We start from the raw sequence: 18,666 nt of genomic DNA, 5'->3' as shown, positions 1-18,666 counted from the left end.
TGATTCCCCCTTATTTGTGTTGTACAGTAGCACAGATGGGAGAAAGAGGTTGGTTGGCTCTCGACTTACATCTACCTGTTCAGTAGCACACCTGGGAGTGGGGAGTTGAACGGGCTTTGGGGTCCCCGTTTCTCTGTGATAGCATACTCTTGAGGGCATACTTTTTTAGTGAACATTTAATTGCAACTGCATGTGTATACCAAGTGCTTAGTTTGTAAAACAGTAGGTGCCTGTGCCCAAATATGCTCTAGCACTTCTGTGACACTTGGGCAGTTCCACACCACTGCTGCCACCCAGGGTCGGACGGGGACAAGAAATAGGCCCGGTCACCCAAAAAAAAGTGGCCCACCCCTCGCCTCAAAAAAGTGGCCCACCCCTCGCCTCACGACACTTGACCTCTGATGATATCACCGGAAGTGATGTAATTTGACCCCACACCAAAGTGACATCCCGGGAAGCGATGAAACACGACCTTTCACCCCTTGACAAAATAGGAAGTGGCATCAAATAGCATTGTTCCTAAGTAAACTACACTACGAAAAATATGGTTATGATTTCACTAAGGTGATATACATTTCATACAAGAATGGATCACCATAGGTATCATTAATATCTGTGTGTATAGATCCATATTGTCAAATTACTGTGACTCCAAGCAGACGTCCAATGCCACATGATAATATGGTATTATATAGCACTTACTCTTAAGCTCTTTTTATAGAACAAATATGCATACAATATCACCCAACCTGTGTTTGTACTCCTATCGACCCAAGAAGGATGAAAGGTTTTTGAAGAATAAATATTGAAAAAATAAATTTGAAAAAAATGAATTGTTCCGATTTTTTTTTTCCAAACCGACCCAAGCATGGCCTGAAACCGGCCCTTACTCCCCAGGGACGATTTCAGCCTGGCCAGGGGTCAATCCGAACCTGCTGCCACCACCCATAGTGCCACAGAGGACGGGCCTTTGTGGGGCCTCAGGCTCCATTAGGAGCCTATTCATGAAGACAAAAAAGAGCGCATCTTTTGCTGTGATGACCATCATCAAGGCAAAAGAAGGGGTGGGCTTTTTCTTTTGTCTTCACAAATAGGCTCCTAATGGGGCCTGAGGCCTCACAAAGGCCCGGCCCCTGTCGCACTAAGCATGTGTGGCGGGGCCGTGGATCTGGTGGCTGCTTGTTAATGAAGCAACAGCCCGACCCTTTGGTCATGTATCCTCTTTTTTTTAAAAACTGTGGTTGCGCGCCCCCCCTGGGCATGAGGCTGCGGCCCACCAGAAGGGAGCGCCCCACTGTTTGAATACAGCTGCCCTAAGCCCTCCCCTCCAGGACCATACAATATAAGTCCTAGAGGGGAGGGCTTACCCGGCCGGAGAGAAGTAATGCAGTATCGATGGAAAGGGCCATCCATGCTGCATCACTTCTCTGGGGGGGCTCAGCCACGACTTGATTTTGCGGGGGGGGGGGGCTCGGGCCCAGGAGCCCCCGTACTCGGCGCCCCTGACTGAAGGGGTTAACGCTGTGATGCGTGTGGGACCGTGCACTGAAGGGGTTAACGCTGTGATGCGTGTGGGGCCGTGCACTGAAGGGGTTACCCCAATGCGCTATATAGGACCGTGCACTGAAGGGGTTAACGCTGTGCTGCGTGTGGGACCGTGCACTGAAGGGGTTAACGCTGTGCTGCGTGTGGGACCGTGCACTGAAGGGGTTAACGCTGTGCTGCGGCTTGCTTCAGTTGCCCCTCAGTGACAGGCACCAGTTGGTGGCAAGGGCAGGGCACTCCAAAGCGAGGACCAAGCATGTGTTGGCGCAGCTGGCATGAGACGGCTCATTGTGTGCTCAGCACACTGTCTGTGTGTGCGTGTGTGCTTCCACAGCTATCCAAGCATCACCCGCGTGTGTGTGTGTCACACGCCAGGCTCTCCTTGTGCACCGGCACCACATACCCAGATGAAACCAGCAGAGACCACACGCTCCATCACTAGGCCCCTAGAGACCCACTGAGACCCAGGAGCTCCATGACTTCCGCCTGAGACCCAGGAGCTCAGTCTCCACCTGCCTGAAGCCCAGAGAGACCCGGGAGCTTTGTCCCCACCTGCCTGAAGCCCAGAGCGACCCAAGAGCTCAGTCTCCACCTACCTGGAGCCCAGAGAGACCCGGGAGCTCAGTCACTACCTGCCTGAAGCCTAGAGAGACCCAAGAGCTCAGTCTCCACCTACCTGGAGCCCAGAGAGACCCGGGAGCTCTGTCTCTACCTGCCTGAAGCCTAGAGAGACCCAAGAGCTCAGTCTCCACCTACCTGGAGCCCAGAGAGACCCGGGAGCTCAGTCACTACCTGTCTGAAGCCCAGAGAGACCCAGGAGCTCAGTCACGACCTGCCTGAAGCCCAGAGAGACCCGGGAGCTCAGTCACTACCTGCCTGAAGCCCAGAGAGACCCAGGAGCTCAGTCTCCACCTACCTGGAGCCCAGAGAGACCCGGGAGCTCAGTCACTACCTGCCTGAAGCCTAGAGAGACCCAAGAGCTCAGTCTCCACCTACCTGGAGCCCAGAGAGACCCGGGAGCTCTGTCTCTACCTGCCTGAAGCCTAGAGAGACCCAAGAGCTCAGTCTCCACCTACCTGGAGCCCAGAGAGACCCGGGAGCTCAGTCACTACCTGTCTGAAGCCCAGGGAGACCCAGGAGCTCAGTCACGACCTGCCTGAAGCCCAGAGAGACCCGGGAGCGTAGTCACTACCTGCCTGAAGCCCAGAGAGACCCAGGAGCTCAGTCTCCACCTGCCTGAAGCCCGTAGAAGCCCGGGAGCTCAGTCACCACCTGCCTGAAGCCCAGAGAGACCCGTGTGCTTGGTCTCCACCTGGCTGAAGCCCAGACAGACCCAGGAGTTCGGTCTCCACCTGCCTGAAGCCCATACAGACCCAGGAGTTCGGTCTCCACCTGCCTGAAGCACAGAGAAGCCTGGGAGCTCAGTCACCACCTGCCTGAAGCCCAGAGAGACCCATGTGCTTTGTCTCCACCTGACTGAAGCCCAGAGAAGCCCGGGAGCTCAATCACCACCGTCCTTAAACTCAGAGAGACCCAGGAGCTGTGTCACTACCTGCTGAAGCCCAGGGAAACCCAGGAGCTCAATGAATACCTCCCAAGACACAGGAGCTATGTCACTACGTGCTGAAGCTCAGAGAAGCCCAGGAGCTCAGCCACCACCTGCATGAAGCCCAGAGAGACCCAGGAGCTCAGTCTGCACCTACCTTAAACTCAGAGAAGCCCAGGAGCTCAATCGCGACCTGCCTGAAGTCCAGAGAGACTCAGGAGTTCGGTCTCCACCTGCCTGAAGCCCAGAGAAGCCGGGAGCTCAGTCACCGCCTGCCTAAGCCCAGAGAGACCCAAGTGTTCGGTCTCCACCTGCCTGAAGCCCAGAGAGACCCAGGAGCTCAGTCTCCACCTGCCTGAAGCTCAGAGAAGCCCAGGAGCTCAATCGCCACCTGCCTGAAGTCCAGAGAGACCCAGGAGTTCGGTATCCACCTGCCTGAAGCCCAGAGAAGCCCGGGAGCTCAGTCACTACCTTCTGAAGCCCAGAGAGACCCAGGAGTTCAGTGACTACCGTCTAAGACACAGGAGCTCAATCACTACCTGCTGAAGCCCAGAGAAGCCCAGGAGCTCAGTCTCCACCTGCCTGAAGCCCATAGCGACCCCGCACCTCAGTCTCTATCTTCCTGCAGCCCAGAGAGACCCAAGAGCTCAGTCACTACCTGTCTGAAACCAAGAGGGACCTAGGGGCTCAGTCACTATCTGCCTGGACCCAGAGGAACCTGGGAGTCAGTGATCACCTGCCTGGAGCTTAGTGGACCCTCCGTGTCAGTCACCACCTGCCTATTGCCCTAGGGACACAGAAGATCAACCACTGCATGACTGAAACTCATAAGAACAGCCCTCACCTGGCCGAGACCCACAGCGACCCTGGGGTCAAGGGACTGCATGTCAGGGACCCAGGTGCTCAGTCACCACAAGCCTGAGGCAGAGTGGGCCCCCAGCGCTCAGGGACCACCACAGACTGGTAAGCTCAGCAACCACCTCCTGAAACCCATGGGTGCGCAGAACATGAAAAAACCTACCTGAGACACATTTGGGTAGAGAGTCAGCAAACACCTGCCTCACACTGACAGAGAGCCAGGAGGTTGGCTTTCCAGAAAACACCAGCCCCTGAAGAGAAACAGAAATCTCCGAACTGCAGAATCCACCTCATTGAGACCAACAGAGACCCGAGGACGTCAGGAACGGCTCCTTACAAGCAAGAGAGACCCTGGTACCCAGGAACCCCCTTCCCGAAAAGAACAGTAACCCCGGGACCTCGGGATCCACCTGCTTAAGACCAACAGAGACGTTAGGACCTCAGGAACAACCAAGTGACCCTGTGACCGTAGGATCTACCTGCCTGACATTAATAGAAACCATAACCTCAGGTTCCTGACGGACACCAACGGAGAGCCTTAGAGCTCAGGACCCACCTTGGAACTACCAGATGCAGAGCAGAGACCCTGGCCTTTAGGGCCCACCTGGAACCACGAAAGACCTGCAATCACCCGGCTGAGGCTGACAGAGATGCAGGAGTCATGGACTCTGAAACCCCTAGACAAGCAGGACATTAAGAAGAGCTGCCTGCGACCCAGAGAAACCCACCCCAAGACTTCCTTCTGTTGGACCCACTAAGACTGAGGCGCAGTAGTCACCTTGCAGAGGCCGCGCAACTGGCTGTCCCGGGATGCCTCAGCATGCAATCCTATATTCCTATGTCCTGAAGCATCCATCTTTGAGTGACACAGAGATCCCTGTCCAAAGCTCACAGACTGCCAGGCACCCATCTAAGACTCAGACTTGTCCCCAGGTCGCTGTGCACCGCATCGAAGACTGAGACGCGTCTCCAGGACGCTGTGCACCCCATCTAAGACTGAGACGCGTCTCCAGGACGCTGTGCACCCCATCTAAGACTGAAACGCGTCCCCAGGACGCTGTGCACCCCACAGACGACTGAGACGCGTCTCCAGGTCGCTGTGCAGCGCATCGAAGACTGAGACTTGTCCCCAGGTCCCTGTGCACCGCATCGAAGACTGAGGCGCGTCTCCAGGTCACTCTGCACCCCGCGGAAGACTGAGATGCGTCTCCAGGTCGCTGTGCAGCGCATCAAAGACTGAGATGCGTCTCCAGGACGCTGTGCACCCCATCTAAGACTGAAATGCGTCTCCAGGACGCTGTGCACCCCACGGAAGATTTAGACGCGTCTTCGGGTCGCTATGCAGCGCATCGAAGACTGAGACTTGTCCCCAGGTCGCTGTGAACCGCATCGGAACTGAGACGCGTCTCCAGGACGCTGTGCACCCCATCTAAGACTGAAACGCATCTCCAGGTCACTGTACACCCCACGGAAGACTGAGACGCGTCCCCAAATCGCTGTGCACCGCATCGAAGACTGAGACGCGTCTCCAGGACGCTGTGCACCGCATCTAAGACTGAAACGCATCTCCAGGTCTCTGTGCACCCCATGGAAGACTGAGACGCGTCTCCAGGTCACTGTGCACCCCACGGAAGACTGAGACGCGTCTCCAGGTTGCTGTGCAGCGCATCAAAGACTGAGATGCGTCTCCAGGTCGCTGTGCACCGCATCTAAGACTGAAACGCATCTCCAGGTCACTGTGCACCCCACGGAAGACTTAGACGCGTCTCCAGGTCGCTGTGCAGCGCATCAAAGACTGAGATGCGTCTCCAGGTCGCTGTGCACCGCATCTAAGACTGAAACGCATCTCCAGGTCACTGTGCACCCCACGGAAGACTTAGACGCGTCTCCAGGTCGCTGTGCACCCCATCTAAGACTGAAACGCGTCTCCAGGTCACTGTGCACCCCATCTAAGACTGAGACTCATCCCCAGATCATTGTGCACCCCATTGAAGACTGAGACTCGTCCCCAGGTCGCTGTGCACCACATCTAAGACTGAGACTTGTCCTCAGGTCGCTGTGCACCCCACAGAAGACTTAGACTCGTCCCCAGGTGGCTGTGCACCACATCTAAGACTGAGACTTGTACCCAGGTCGCTGTGCACCCCACAGAAGACTGAGACTCGTCCCCAGGTCGCTGTGCACCACATTGAAGACTGAGACTCGTCCCCAGGTCGCTGTGCATCGCATCGAAGACTGAGACTCGTCCCCATGTGGCTGTTCACCCCATCTAAGATGGACACTCTTCCCCGGGTACTGTGCACACCAACTTGCACTGAGACTCGTGCCTGGTCACCATGACCCATCACTCTTGTCCCTTCCACCCGGGCCTGCTCCAGCACCGCCCCCTCTCCGTGCCTCTAGGTGCCCCAGGATCCAGCTGGGGGCAGACTCCCTGACCGCAGGAAGTCTGACTGAAGACCCCTCTGCTCTCGCTAGAAGAAGGCCTCAGCAGGGAGCCTGCACATGACGCAGGTTCGACTGGATCTCCCAAGGGTGGCTGAAAGCCCTGTGGATTGTTACAGGAGCTATTTCTGTGAGTGAAAGGCCTCCTTACATCTTCACATCCGAGTAACTGTTGCTCAATCTTTTAAAGGTAATTACTTTCAAATGGTGTACTTTAATTCTTCACTTTTGGGGTGGCGGCAGGGATCATTTCAGCAAAATGCCAGGGGTAGCGGAAATGACCACACGACCCATGACCCCCTGATGACATCACAGGAAGTGATGTAATTTGACCCCGCCCCCAAGTGACATCACAGGAAGTAATGGCAAACGACCTTCAGATTTTTTTTAGATGCATTTTTCACCCGTGTTTCCAGGTGCTCTCATTTCAGCCAGATATAAGAACCGAGGCGCAGAGGGAGGGATGATTTGTCCACAATTACACATTTGGGGAATTCCATTTTCCAGATTCGACATGGGGTCTTTATGTAAAACATACATAATGCAGTATTTCTAACAGGGCAACCGAAACCTGGAACACAGGCTACAGCTAGAGTATGAAACGGTATGCAGACTTTCCATCGAAAAATGTTCCATCGAGGGTTTTCCATTGAATTTATTCTAACAAAAAAATGTGCATCAAATGCATATTTTTGCATATTTTTGTGGGGTAAAGGGTTCATTTTGTTTGGGGTGTGTTTTTAAGGGTTAGAAACAGGGAATTGGGGGCAGACCACCAAAGAAAAAAAAGAAAAAAAAATCCTTTGATGCACATTTTTTCATTGGAAAGAATTTAATGGTACTTACCTTCGATGGAAAAAAATGTGATGGAAAGACATGTAACCGTATGAAACATCTATAGATCAATGGACGCAGAAGTGTTATCTGTGGAGTTGCTGTGTTAAAGTAGCCAAAAAGGGTGGTGTGCTATTTACCCAGGAGCAAAATTCTGCACGAGCAAGGCCTGAAACTTAAATCATTGACCAGGATTTACTATCAACAAAACTCCCTGGTTATAAATGTATATATGATGCAGCTAGCACTACGATAGAAGAAACCTATTAGACTGGTCTGCGTGCACACAGGGCAGTGCACCTGATAATTTTAACTTTGCTGGAGTATATAATACCTGGGAAAGTTTCTTTCAATGTGCCCAAGACCCTCCGCACCCCCCAGTTTTTATTTCAAAGCGTAATACTGGGTGCCAGAGTACTTTAAAAAAAAAAACACCATTTTATGTAATATCATTGCACACATAAATCCACAGCACCACACAGTTATTTTAAATTGAAAACACCCACAAATTGCTTCTCACCCGGGGACTCACTGGCAGTCTTCATGGTGCGCACTGCACACTACCCCTTTGTCAGACCCAGTGGTTCCCAATGGCGTAGCACAACATTTGGCAGCCCCCCTTCCCAAGCTCCAAAACAAAGCAAAGGGCACGCCACACCCGCGCCGGTCCGAACCACCACGTGTGCGCAATGTCCATGATGATTATGCTGCTGCAGGGGCATGCACTACTCCAGGTGAAAGAAGTAAATATGATTTTCAATCAAAGCTTAAATCTGTAACGTAACATAGAGAGAAGGGGCTGGTGCGTTGGTGAGTTTTTTTTTTATGGAGGGTGTAATTATTTGCCACAAGTATGTGATTGCGACCGAGCATAGCGAGGGAGCCCAAACTAACGAAAATGGGTTGGAGGGGGGAGGTCTGGGGGGATTCTTGTACCTTCCCATAGTAAATGTTTTGAATAATGGGTTAAAATGGTGCATTACAAAGCACAACTTCGGGGAAAATGTAGGTAAAAGGCCAACAAAGTGGGTAAAAGGACAACAATCAGTGCTGTGGGGTGTAGGGTAAATCATGAAAAAAGTACATTTTTTTGTTATTTTTATTTTTTATTATAAGTTGATGTGGTCAAAAATAAATGTAACCTTTCAACATAAAAATACACAATTATATATAAAAGAAATCATAAAATACAAGTTTGATAACATTTTTAAAATTTGCAAGAATAGAGTAATCTCAATAAAATGAATTATTCGATTTAACATAGATTTAACATAGTAATGAAATTATATTGAAACCTTTTCTTTGACTGCAGTGTTATGACGGAAGCTGACAATTGCATATCTTATCGATTTTCTTTTGGTATGCAACAGGGCTAACCATAGCTGTTGAGCAGTTAAGTTTACGCATTCCTCAAAATAATGCCTGAATTCTTTGTTCCACATTGTTTGTAATTCTGTACAATCTACTATTAAATGTTGCAACGTTTCAGCCTCCTTGTGACAAAATCGACAGTTTAAGTCATTATGTGAAATCATTTTTCATTTTGAGAGTATTACTTTGGTTGGCCATATATTAAGCCGAAAGTGCAGATAGTCTGCACAATGATTAGGATTAGGAGATCGTATCAGGTAAGACTCTGTGAGACCATATTTGTTTTTAGAACATATGGATTTCGGACACATTTTTGGTATAGCATACAAGCTGTTCTGGTTTGTATCCAATCAAATTCCCATATCTTTTGTTTCGCTTTATTTGGGTTTTTCAGAAACCCCAGCATCATGCATTACTTTTTCCAGATCTTAGCAAAGTCAGCATTTGATGTAAGTAAATGTGTCGATATTAGTTTTAGAAGTCCATTATCTACTTCATTCCTGACACATTGTCTGTACATGGCACACAATTTCCAATTGTACGTAGCGTATAACGAGATTAGACCTAGTTCATGTCTGATGATAGGAAGTGGTTCTGATGCTGGTAACTTTAATACTTTTTTCCAGTACCTACTTTCTATTTTTGCCCAAAATGAGTAAGGTTGCCATTGCTTAGATTCTGTGCCATACAGTATGACCGGGACTAGTTTTTGCTTGTAGTAAACAATTAATGGCTCTATGGAAAATGTGCAGTATCGAGCTTTTATTATAGAGCTTTGTGATAGAGCTGTATGTTGCTTAATATTGATACTATCCATGTTTGGCGTATCAGAAGGATGATTATTGATGCAAACTCCAAGATATATATACGAGGTTACTATCTGGATGTCAGTTTCTTGTATTTGCCATACATTTTTTATCTTTCTCTGTTTGGCATTACCAAATTCCATCACTTGAGTCTTAGTTGTGTTAATACTTATGCAATTCCTTTTGGCATATTTATCCAGTGTTTTCAACATGCTCTTCAAGCCCATAGGTGTTTTGGAAATAAGTATCATGTCATCCGCATATAACAACCAATTTATGGGTGCTCCTTGCAATCTCGGTGAATCAGTTCTTAGCCCTTCAAAACTCTTTTTGATGTCTGAGATGAAATGATTGAATAAAGCTGAAGCTAAAAGACAACCTTGCTTTAAACCCTGTTGGGTCACTATTGTCGTGGATAGTAAGCCATTGTTTCTCAATCGTATCTGAACTGTTGTTGATGTATGAAATTCTATTATCCATTTTAATAGATTCCATGGACAGCCTTGGTCCATTTGTTTTTTATACAATAATTCTCTGGGCACTAGGTCAAACGTGGCCCGAAAGTCAATACACGCAACATAAATAGGTTGTTTGTGCTCTTTTGCATGGTTTACTATAGCATTCAGAGTGAGCAGCTTGATCGCTGTTCCCAGACCTGGGACAAAACCTGTCTGGAATTGATCTCTCAATTTGTGCACATTCAGCCATTTATTGAACTCGTCCAGGATCAGGTGAGCGAAGATCTTGCCAGGACAATCAAGTAGAGCAATGGGATGATATGCAGCCGGATCTACTCGATTGCCCTTCTTGAAAATTGGCAAGATTATTGACTGCCTCCATGTGGATGGAATTTTCCCCGTATCCAGGATATTCATGAATATAGAATACAATATTTCATTCCATTCCTTTGGATAGCGTTTTAGTGTACGGTTGTGAAGGCCATCGGGCCCAACCGCACGGGAACGACTCAACTTAGTGATACAGTCTTGTATATCGCTTGCATCAAACTGAAACCCATGTTCGTATTTTATGGTACTGGTGTCGATATTATGTCTGGAAACGGGGTCCTATAGACACTATGGTAGTGATCACTCCATGCAGATTCTGTTACAGGGTAAATTTGAGTTGTAAATTGTTTCTTATGCAACACTCCATTTAACAAGGCCCAAATGCCACCAGATGATTTTAATACGATTTGTTGCATCATCAGCTCCCCATCATTTTGGTATCTTATAGATGTCCGACCCCAAATCTAATTCTTGTAATCATATTTTAATGTTTTTATTAGTGGCCGTCTTATGGATTGGGACACAAATTTCAAGTTCCGCATATCCTTGTGTAACTGGGTCTTTTTGTCTTTTACCTCCTGATCAAATGCATGGAGATAACCATAGCCCCTCGTCTGAGAGACTCCCCTTCCGTGTCTAAACAGCTTCATCGAATGAACATAACTACCATGCTGTTGGTCATTAATACTTTCATGACTCTTTTTTAGTATATTTGCATATTGAGCTAATTTCAATTTAGATCATCTCACTCGATTACCAGCATTGTTGACGAGCATGTTTGCTACATCAGGATTCATGTTAATGGTTGAAATGGTATCAGGCCAATTCCATGTTACACACAACTGGTTGTGGTCGCTCAATATCGTGCTTTGTACGCTAAATGATATCACTTCATTCATAAACCAGGAATCTGCATATACATAGTCAATTATGGCCTGTTGGGAAACTCTTTGCTATGTCATGCAGGGAGGGCTATCACCTGGAAGATTACCATTCAGCATGATGTAAGATCTTTCCGTCAAGAGTGTCAGTCATCGATTTTCGTCAGCTTAACTTTGAATCTTCTTGCGTTATTAAATGAAGATTTAAGTCTCCCATTATGAGAGTGTGATCTTTTGTTCTGTCCGATAATAGTGTGTTAAAAATGGCAGTAATTTGATCAAAGAACATTGCAGACGACATGTGTTTTTTTCCCCAATATATGTTTACCAAAGCAAATGTTAATAAGCCTCTTTGTACCTTAACAACCTGCATACAGTGTGAATTGGTATCATAGGATTGATTCTAAAATGTTTATCCTTTTTGAAACCGTCGTCACACTCAATCACGGTCTATAGAGGAAGGGATTTTTCAAAACACATTTTAATACGTATCAACATTTCATCAGACTTATATAGCAGTTAAAAAAGTTTTTCAGTGTGTCAATGGTTCTTTCCAACATCAGAGAAAAGTTCCACTTTTTCACTTCAGACAATTAAAAGTCGGTGCCAAGTGTATTAGTAAGAGGTGATAGAACACAAGGCATTTTACATTAGACAATGCCAATGTACTTAGAGTTTTCTAGTGCTATATCTGCAATCCAGTGTATGAATACTTAATAACCACTGGAGTGCCAGCAATTAGACAAATCCAACAACTTGTACCGATAACACACGATGCATGAGTTATTAAGGCACCTCAATGAAAGGGTCCTTTGTTAACATCTAAAAACCTGTAAGACACAGTATAATGCCAAATGTATAACACAGTCTATGTAATCAGATCTATACACAGATCTAAAAAAACATGAGACCAGCTCATGCTGTGTCAAGGTCGACCGGTTTCATAGCCATATCTTATTCTGGTCATCTTCATCAGGACTTTGTTTTGTAAGGTCTTGACTCCCTGTCTGGGATCGCTGTCTTGCACCCTTACATGTGTGTTCCTATTCCTATAGAGTATGAATCAAAAAGAAACAGAAAAAGAATGGTCACATTGTGCACCATCCAATCTTCTACTATTATACACGGCTATATCTCTATTACTAAGGATACGTGAATCTAAGGATATCACTAGGCTTACTTGTTAACATGGACACATTATTGTGTCCAAGGTATTCCTATTGTTACATGAAACATAAAAAGGGGGGGTAGGGGGGTGTGTAGTGTGTGGTAGGGGGTGAGGAGTGGGGCAGGAGGTGTCTAAGTGCATGCATGGAGGAACTCCAGAGTATATTCCACCTCGCCCACTGGTTTAAAAGGTGTGTAGAATAACCTTATAACCCTTGCAGGGATCGACTGTGCGTGAATTTACCGCACTATGTTGAGGACGTTACTGCTCAAGAATGTCTGAGAGCAGAGCGCCCCCTGGCGCAATGCATACTGTCAGTTTTAACACTGGCTGGTATGGAGCCTATGAAAAATGGACAGACTGGCAGTCAGAAAACACGTGTTTGTCAAAAAGCATTCATTATTTCTACAATGGCAGCAGTTATTATTAAGTGTCTCTGTTAGTAGCTTCAAAACGGCTCTTACCCGACTTTTTGGTATGGTGCATGGGACAGAGCATAAGTGCATCTGCGTGGTGCCTCACAGCCTAGGAAATGCTTCCACTGTTGAGCGTCATCCCGCTATGATGCCTGTATACAGAAAGGGTGCTTTCAGAATGCACGGTGGAAACTCTATGGTCCTTCGGCCATATTTGTTCTGGTAAACAAGTACAGCCATCTTGGGTCAGGCTGGGAGCGTGTATGTGCATGACTCTGAGATGTTTAATTCCGAAAAGGCCTCGAATCTAAAGAAGGGGGCGGTACTACTCTGTAAACCATGGTTTTGAATGGAAAAGTAAATTAAATAAATGCCATCCTCATACAAGGCTGTTAATTTGCCGTCTCGTAAGGCGAGTTGTACATACAATGAATTTAAGGCATACAGGAGAGGCGTGGCTCAACAAAGTACCACGTGAGCCGTCCTGACTCCAATGACAACGTCAGCCATCTAGACCATTATGTGAGACTGTCTATTCCTTACTCTTAATGTGCATGGATAGTGACACATCCGCTATTTTTGCCATCCCAATGGTTATATATTTGAATGGAAGCCAGCTGAAATGCTAGATTATTTTATCAATAGAGGCACGAGGGACAGAACACCTTTAGAAAATAATAATGTTCAGAGGCCTGAACACACCTTCTATATATATACACATGTATATATTAGTAAGATACCACAGACATACACTCTGTTTTCGAACAATACTGCAATATTGTGATTAATGATGGCAATGCATTTCATACATAGTTATTACACAGAGAGAAAAAGCAAAAGAGACAAGGATGTATTACATACAACAACAATACAAAGGCTACCCAGACTAAATGCCAAACTTAGGCTTGATGGTACATCATAATCCTGGAAAAGGCATTGTATTTATTACATCTTCTGTTAGGATAATACCTCAGAAGCCCACCCCTCCCCTCATTGTTGCATAAACCCTCAATCCCAAAGAGGATTGTAAGGGCATATAGACGTATACGGGAGGGTGTACATATGCATCATTCCCCTAGTTCTTTCATACTACAGAAGACCTGTACACTGTATGGTGCTTATTAGGTGGGGAGAACAGCTAACTCATTCCATTGAATAAATTCATTTAGCCCTTTCTTGTGTGTGTTAAGCCTGAATATCCAGTTTTGTTCTCTCCTAAAGAGCATATTTTGGGAATTACCACCCCGTTTAGGGATATTGATTTTTTCCATTATTGTCCATTTAAAGGCTTCTGGACTATGTCCTTTCATGATGGCTATCCTTTTTGAAAGCCTGGGATATGGCAGGGATAGTTGTTATATTATAGAGATCCCACACTGGAGTTGCAAGTAACCAAGTCTCCTGGAACACAATGATATCATAACTAGTCAATTCATCTGGTCTGGTGTTGATAAAATGTCTATGACCTCTCCTGTTCCAGGATAATAAGGAAATTACATGATCTTGTGTGGATTGTTGTGATCTATGTTCCATGCCTTGTGTATACCGACTCTTCTGTACCTTGAGACTCTGTCCCATTAGAGGCTGTGAGCTAGAGGAGGGACCGTATATTCTCAACCTATTTGATTCTTGTGACATTTCGATACCTCTGGTTTGGGATATATCTTGATTCAGATGAAAACCCATATTGTGCAGATCCGACTTTGCGTGCCAGAGTGTTTTTAAAACTACTCTTGATTGTAAGTACAATCTCACTTCACCTAAATCATCATGATCTATAAATTCCATCAGGTCGATATCGGCTGAGGTCAGGTCGTCTAATGACTATGTTTCTGCACATATGTTCCAAATGCTGGTACGATTCAAATCATTTTTTAAGTACGGATGGTTTCTGCATTTTAAAATTAGGTGATAATGATTCTTGTATTGATCCCATTTCTTTTCCACAAATGAAGTGGCGTGCCCCAACTTGGCCGCAGCCAATGGAATATTTTCAGGGACCCCACTGGGATTTTTATAGCTCTCTGATTTTTTTAAAATCCTGCTCGGTCCTTGATGGGGAATATTAGGGCCTTTCAAGAGCAGATTCAAATTTGGGGAAACTGTCTGTACACCCAATTTATTTGATGACATTTGTAATGCGGCCTGCTTTTGATTTGATTATAGAGCTATGGACGCTCTTGTTTCATCCCTTAAATCTTGCATAGTAATGTTCGTGGTTGGTGGTTTTCCGGGGTCAATATTTTCCAGTGTTGTTAGTGGGACCACCAGCTTCATCAAGATATTAGCGAAAAATGTCACTTGTGGTTCCACGGTAACTAGGGCCGCTAGGTCATCTAATGGTTTATAACTTGATGGTTGAACTTTCATTTTCTGACCGTTGAGATTTTTCTTTTTATTGTCATTTTGTTCATGGCCGCTGATACAATTTTCACAAACTTCCTTGTTTTGGAAGAATTTTTTAGTTGTGCCCTTCTCAAATTTGGGTCTGGTTTCTTTACATGTGTTTGAGGCAAAGACTCGTTTGACCCTATCGTGTTTGCATTATTGGCAAATAAATTAAAGGATACACAGGGTTTTGCGATTAAGGTTACTGGTGTGGGGAGCTTTGAAGTGATTGACTGATCTAAAGTGATCACCTTTGCTAGTTCTCCTTTTGTAGACTCACACATTTTCGATTCTGCAGTAATTACTTGTGTTATTGGAAGTTGTGTTACTTGACGATTTATCACCACTGCTTCATGAGGATTCGAAGGCAAAGCTGGCTGGGGCAGGACCTGCTCTGTGGCTAAATGCTCAGCCTCCTTTCGTGGACTGCCTATTTTACTTGAATTTGTAGTCTGTGCGTGTGGGACCGTCAACCCACTATCGCCGCTTGCGGAAGCACTTTCATGTGTGTTCGGCCCAGGTCTGGGACAGCCAGGTTTTTTGACTTCATCAATTAGCTCAGCCACTAATGACTGTTGTTTACAAAATTCCTCATTTAGACATTCATACGGTTTACCAGGCTTTTTGACCTCATTGAGGTATTGCATCATCAAAGCTGTTTGTTTGCTCACTTTTTCATCAAGGGATTCATAAAGTCTGGCTACCGAAAGAAGAGCAGTATTCATGGCTGATAATGTGTTGTTTAACGCGGGTGCTCCAGGAAAGTATAACCTTTGTTGTTCATGGTGGGGCATTTGGTCACGGATGAAATATGGTCGATCACCAACCATTTGGTTAAACTTAAAAAAAAATACAATAGATGCAAGTCACCAAAAGTGAGTAGGGCATTATCCAATGCATTATCATGCTGGTCCCTGCAATGTAGGCCAGTATAAAAAACATGCTCACGCTGGCTGTGCCCATACATTTCCATGCTGGCTCCATCAACATATGCTAGTATTCCCAAATAAGAACATACTTATGTTCACTTTAAGATGTTTTTCTATAGCATGGCTCTGTTTTTCTATAGTACTGACTCTGCCAATATATGCCAGTACGCCTATATAAATACATACTCCTGTTGGTTTGGCCATTAAAAGTGACATGTCACAATAACAAAACCTGTCCAAACTGGTTCCAAGGTAAGCCAGTCTAGACCCATAAGAACAATTATCTTGCTTGATTCATCATAGATGCTCAGTTCATAAAAAGTCACACTACAGTGAAGAATATACAGGCTGCTTCCCCAGAACATCAGTCTAGCAAGGTAACACTGCTTATCATGCTTGCTTTTTTAAAGATGCAGAGTAAATACATTTTCATGCCACAGTAAGCAATGGCTAGACTGACTGCACCAAAATACCAGTCTAGCTAGGGAATGGCTGACATGAACTTGCCTTTGCCCACAAATACCAGTATAACATGCAGAGTCAATAAAGGATGTGGTAAAAATGCTCCAGTGATCCCCAATCTCCCAGGGCCTTACACACACCTGCATCCCCTTTCACACACCGGTCACTCACCCATACATCTCCTCTCGCACTTGCTCACACTGGATTCACCACACGGGCACACACCAAACCCCACCCAGAACATTCAAACACACACTTCCACATGTATGCTCATTCACCCACCAGTCACTCACACCTTCTATTGTATTGTAGTGTTTACTCATTTATATGGCGCTCCGGGACCTCAGGCATCTGGGCGCATTACAAGTTGCACAGGTTACAGCTAATTTAGATATCAAGTATATTTACATCCTTTAATATCTTTATACTTAATATACACTTTTACAATATTTACAGTGTGAAGATGTAGATAAGCTTGCATTAAATGGTCACAGGAAGTCACAAGTCACAGGAATACAGCCAGAGTTTAACATTATTCTTAAAGGGTAGAAAGGGTGGTAGGAACCTTAAGGAGTCAGGGAGTCAGGGATAGAGTCCCATAGTTGGGCCGCCATGACTGGAAAGCCGGTTCCTCCTGTTTTAGTGAGTTTGAATTTAGTGATTCTGAGGCTATTGGTTTGCGCTTTTCTGATGGGGCGTTGTGAGGTATGTCTGGTGAATCTGGCCACAAGGTATTGTGGGGCCTTATTGATGAGACATTTGTAAGTGAGGTTGAGTGATTTAAACTTTATTCTGTCTTTTATGGCGAGCTAATTGGTAGAACGTCTGGCGTGGGAGATATGCTGAGTTTTTGGGATACCCAAGGCAGATCTTAAGGCGTTATTTTTGAGTGTTTGTAGTTTATTGATGTTGTGTTTGCTAGTGCCCAGATATAAGGCATTACAATAATCCACCTTGGATAGGATCAGGGCACGTGCAATCATGGTACAGTTGACGGTGGACAGGAATGGTTTGCATGCGTGGATCAATTTGCAGGTGTAACTAGTGGTAGAGGCAGTAGCGTTAACTTGTTTATTGAGATTTAGTGACAAATCCAGATAAAAGCCTAATGTTTTTACTTCCTTAGAGACCTTAATGTTAATTCCTTCGAAGTTGAAGGAATTATATTGGGGAGCGAGTTTGTTGAGTCTTTTAGATGACGCAATGATTAAGAGCTCGGTCTTATCATCATTGAGGCACAGGCCATTGGCGGCCATCCAGGTTTGTATGATTAGGTATATTTTATGGATCAAGGCTACATCTATGTCGTAGTCGCCTTGGATAGGAATGAGAATCTGGGTGTCGTCAGCATAGTTAGTATATGAGACACCCAGATTGTCTAGTATATCGAACAGTGGCTTAGTAAATATTTTATACATGGTTGGGGAGACACAGGATCCCTGTGGTACTCCACATGTAATAGGGACTGGGTCCGCTGCAGAGGAGGGTGAGAATACTCTCATGGATCTATTATCTAAAAATGAGTTGATCCATGCAGTAGCTTCCTTTGAGAAATGGGCGGCTGATTTTAGATGGTTACACAGAACTTTATGTTCGACCAAATCGAACGCGGCGGATAGGTCCAATAGGAGAAGAATGGAAGCTACTCCTTTGTCTTTTCGGTCATCCACTTGATTCTTAAGGTCGATGAGGGCGGTCTCTGTCCCGTGTCTTGGTCTAAAACCTGATTGTCGGGTGCCTAATAAGTTGTTAATCTCCAGATAAGATTGAATCTGGAGGTGAGCAGCCTTATCAAGGACTTTTTAGGAGGACCTGTACCGTTGTGATTGGCCTATAGTTGGTGGGAATGCTTGGGTCTAGGTTTGATTTTTTTAGTAGGGGTAGTACTCAAGCGTCTTTCAGGTTGGTGGGCACTGAGGAAGTTTTAAAGTAAAAGTTGATGAATGTGGTGATAAAAGGAGCTAGGTCCTTGACAGCTTCTTTAATATTCAGTGCTGGGCAGGTGTCCCCAAGGCATCTGGAAGGTTTAGGAGAGGTGATGATATTTTCAACCTCTGCTGTTGAGATAGGTCTGAATATAAACTAGTTACTTGGTTTAATTTGTTAGGTGGCAACTTCTTGCAAGATGGTTGCTTGTGTCTCTAGTGCAATCTTATGTAAGATAGTTTCTTTGGCTACAATTTTCTCTTGGAACATGGATATTTTGTTGCAAAGGGCTGTTTGGATGTC

The 18,666-nt window shown here is 45.8% G+C and overlaps 1 protein-coding gene across 2 annotated transcripts in view; it reads left to right on the top strand.

Moving 5' to 3' along the window:
* The window catches only part of TMEM125 (transmembrane protein 125), a 162,081-nt gene that overhangs the window by 79,848 nt on the left and 63,567 nt on the right, over positions 1–18,666 (top strand). Inside the window, exon 1 of one of the 2 annotated variants that reach the window (XM_069642448.1) lies at positions 1,895–6,584. The exons of the other annotated variant lie outside the window; for it this stretch is intronic. The gene's annotated coding sequence lies outside the window, so the exon portion shown is untranslated. Of the gene's footprint in view, positions 1–1,894; positions 6,585–18,666 lie in introns of those variants that run through there. 2 annotated transcript variants of the gene reach the window in all.

Source organism: Ambystoma mexicanum, chromosome 1q (genome assembly GCF_040938575.1).
Source record: "Ambystoma mexicanum isolate Mex_15411 chromosome 1q, UKY_AmexF1_1, whole genome shotgun sequence".
NCBI classification, from domain to species: domain Eukaryota; kingdom Metazoa; phylum Chordata; class Amphibia; order Caudata; family Ambystomatidae; genus Ambystoma; species Ambystoma mexicanum.
This window is presented reverse-complemented; position numbering and strand designations above follow the sequence as displayed.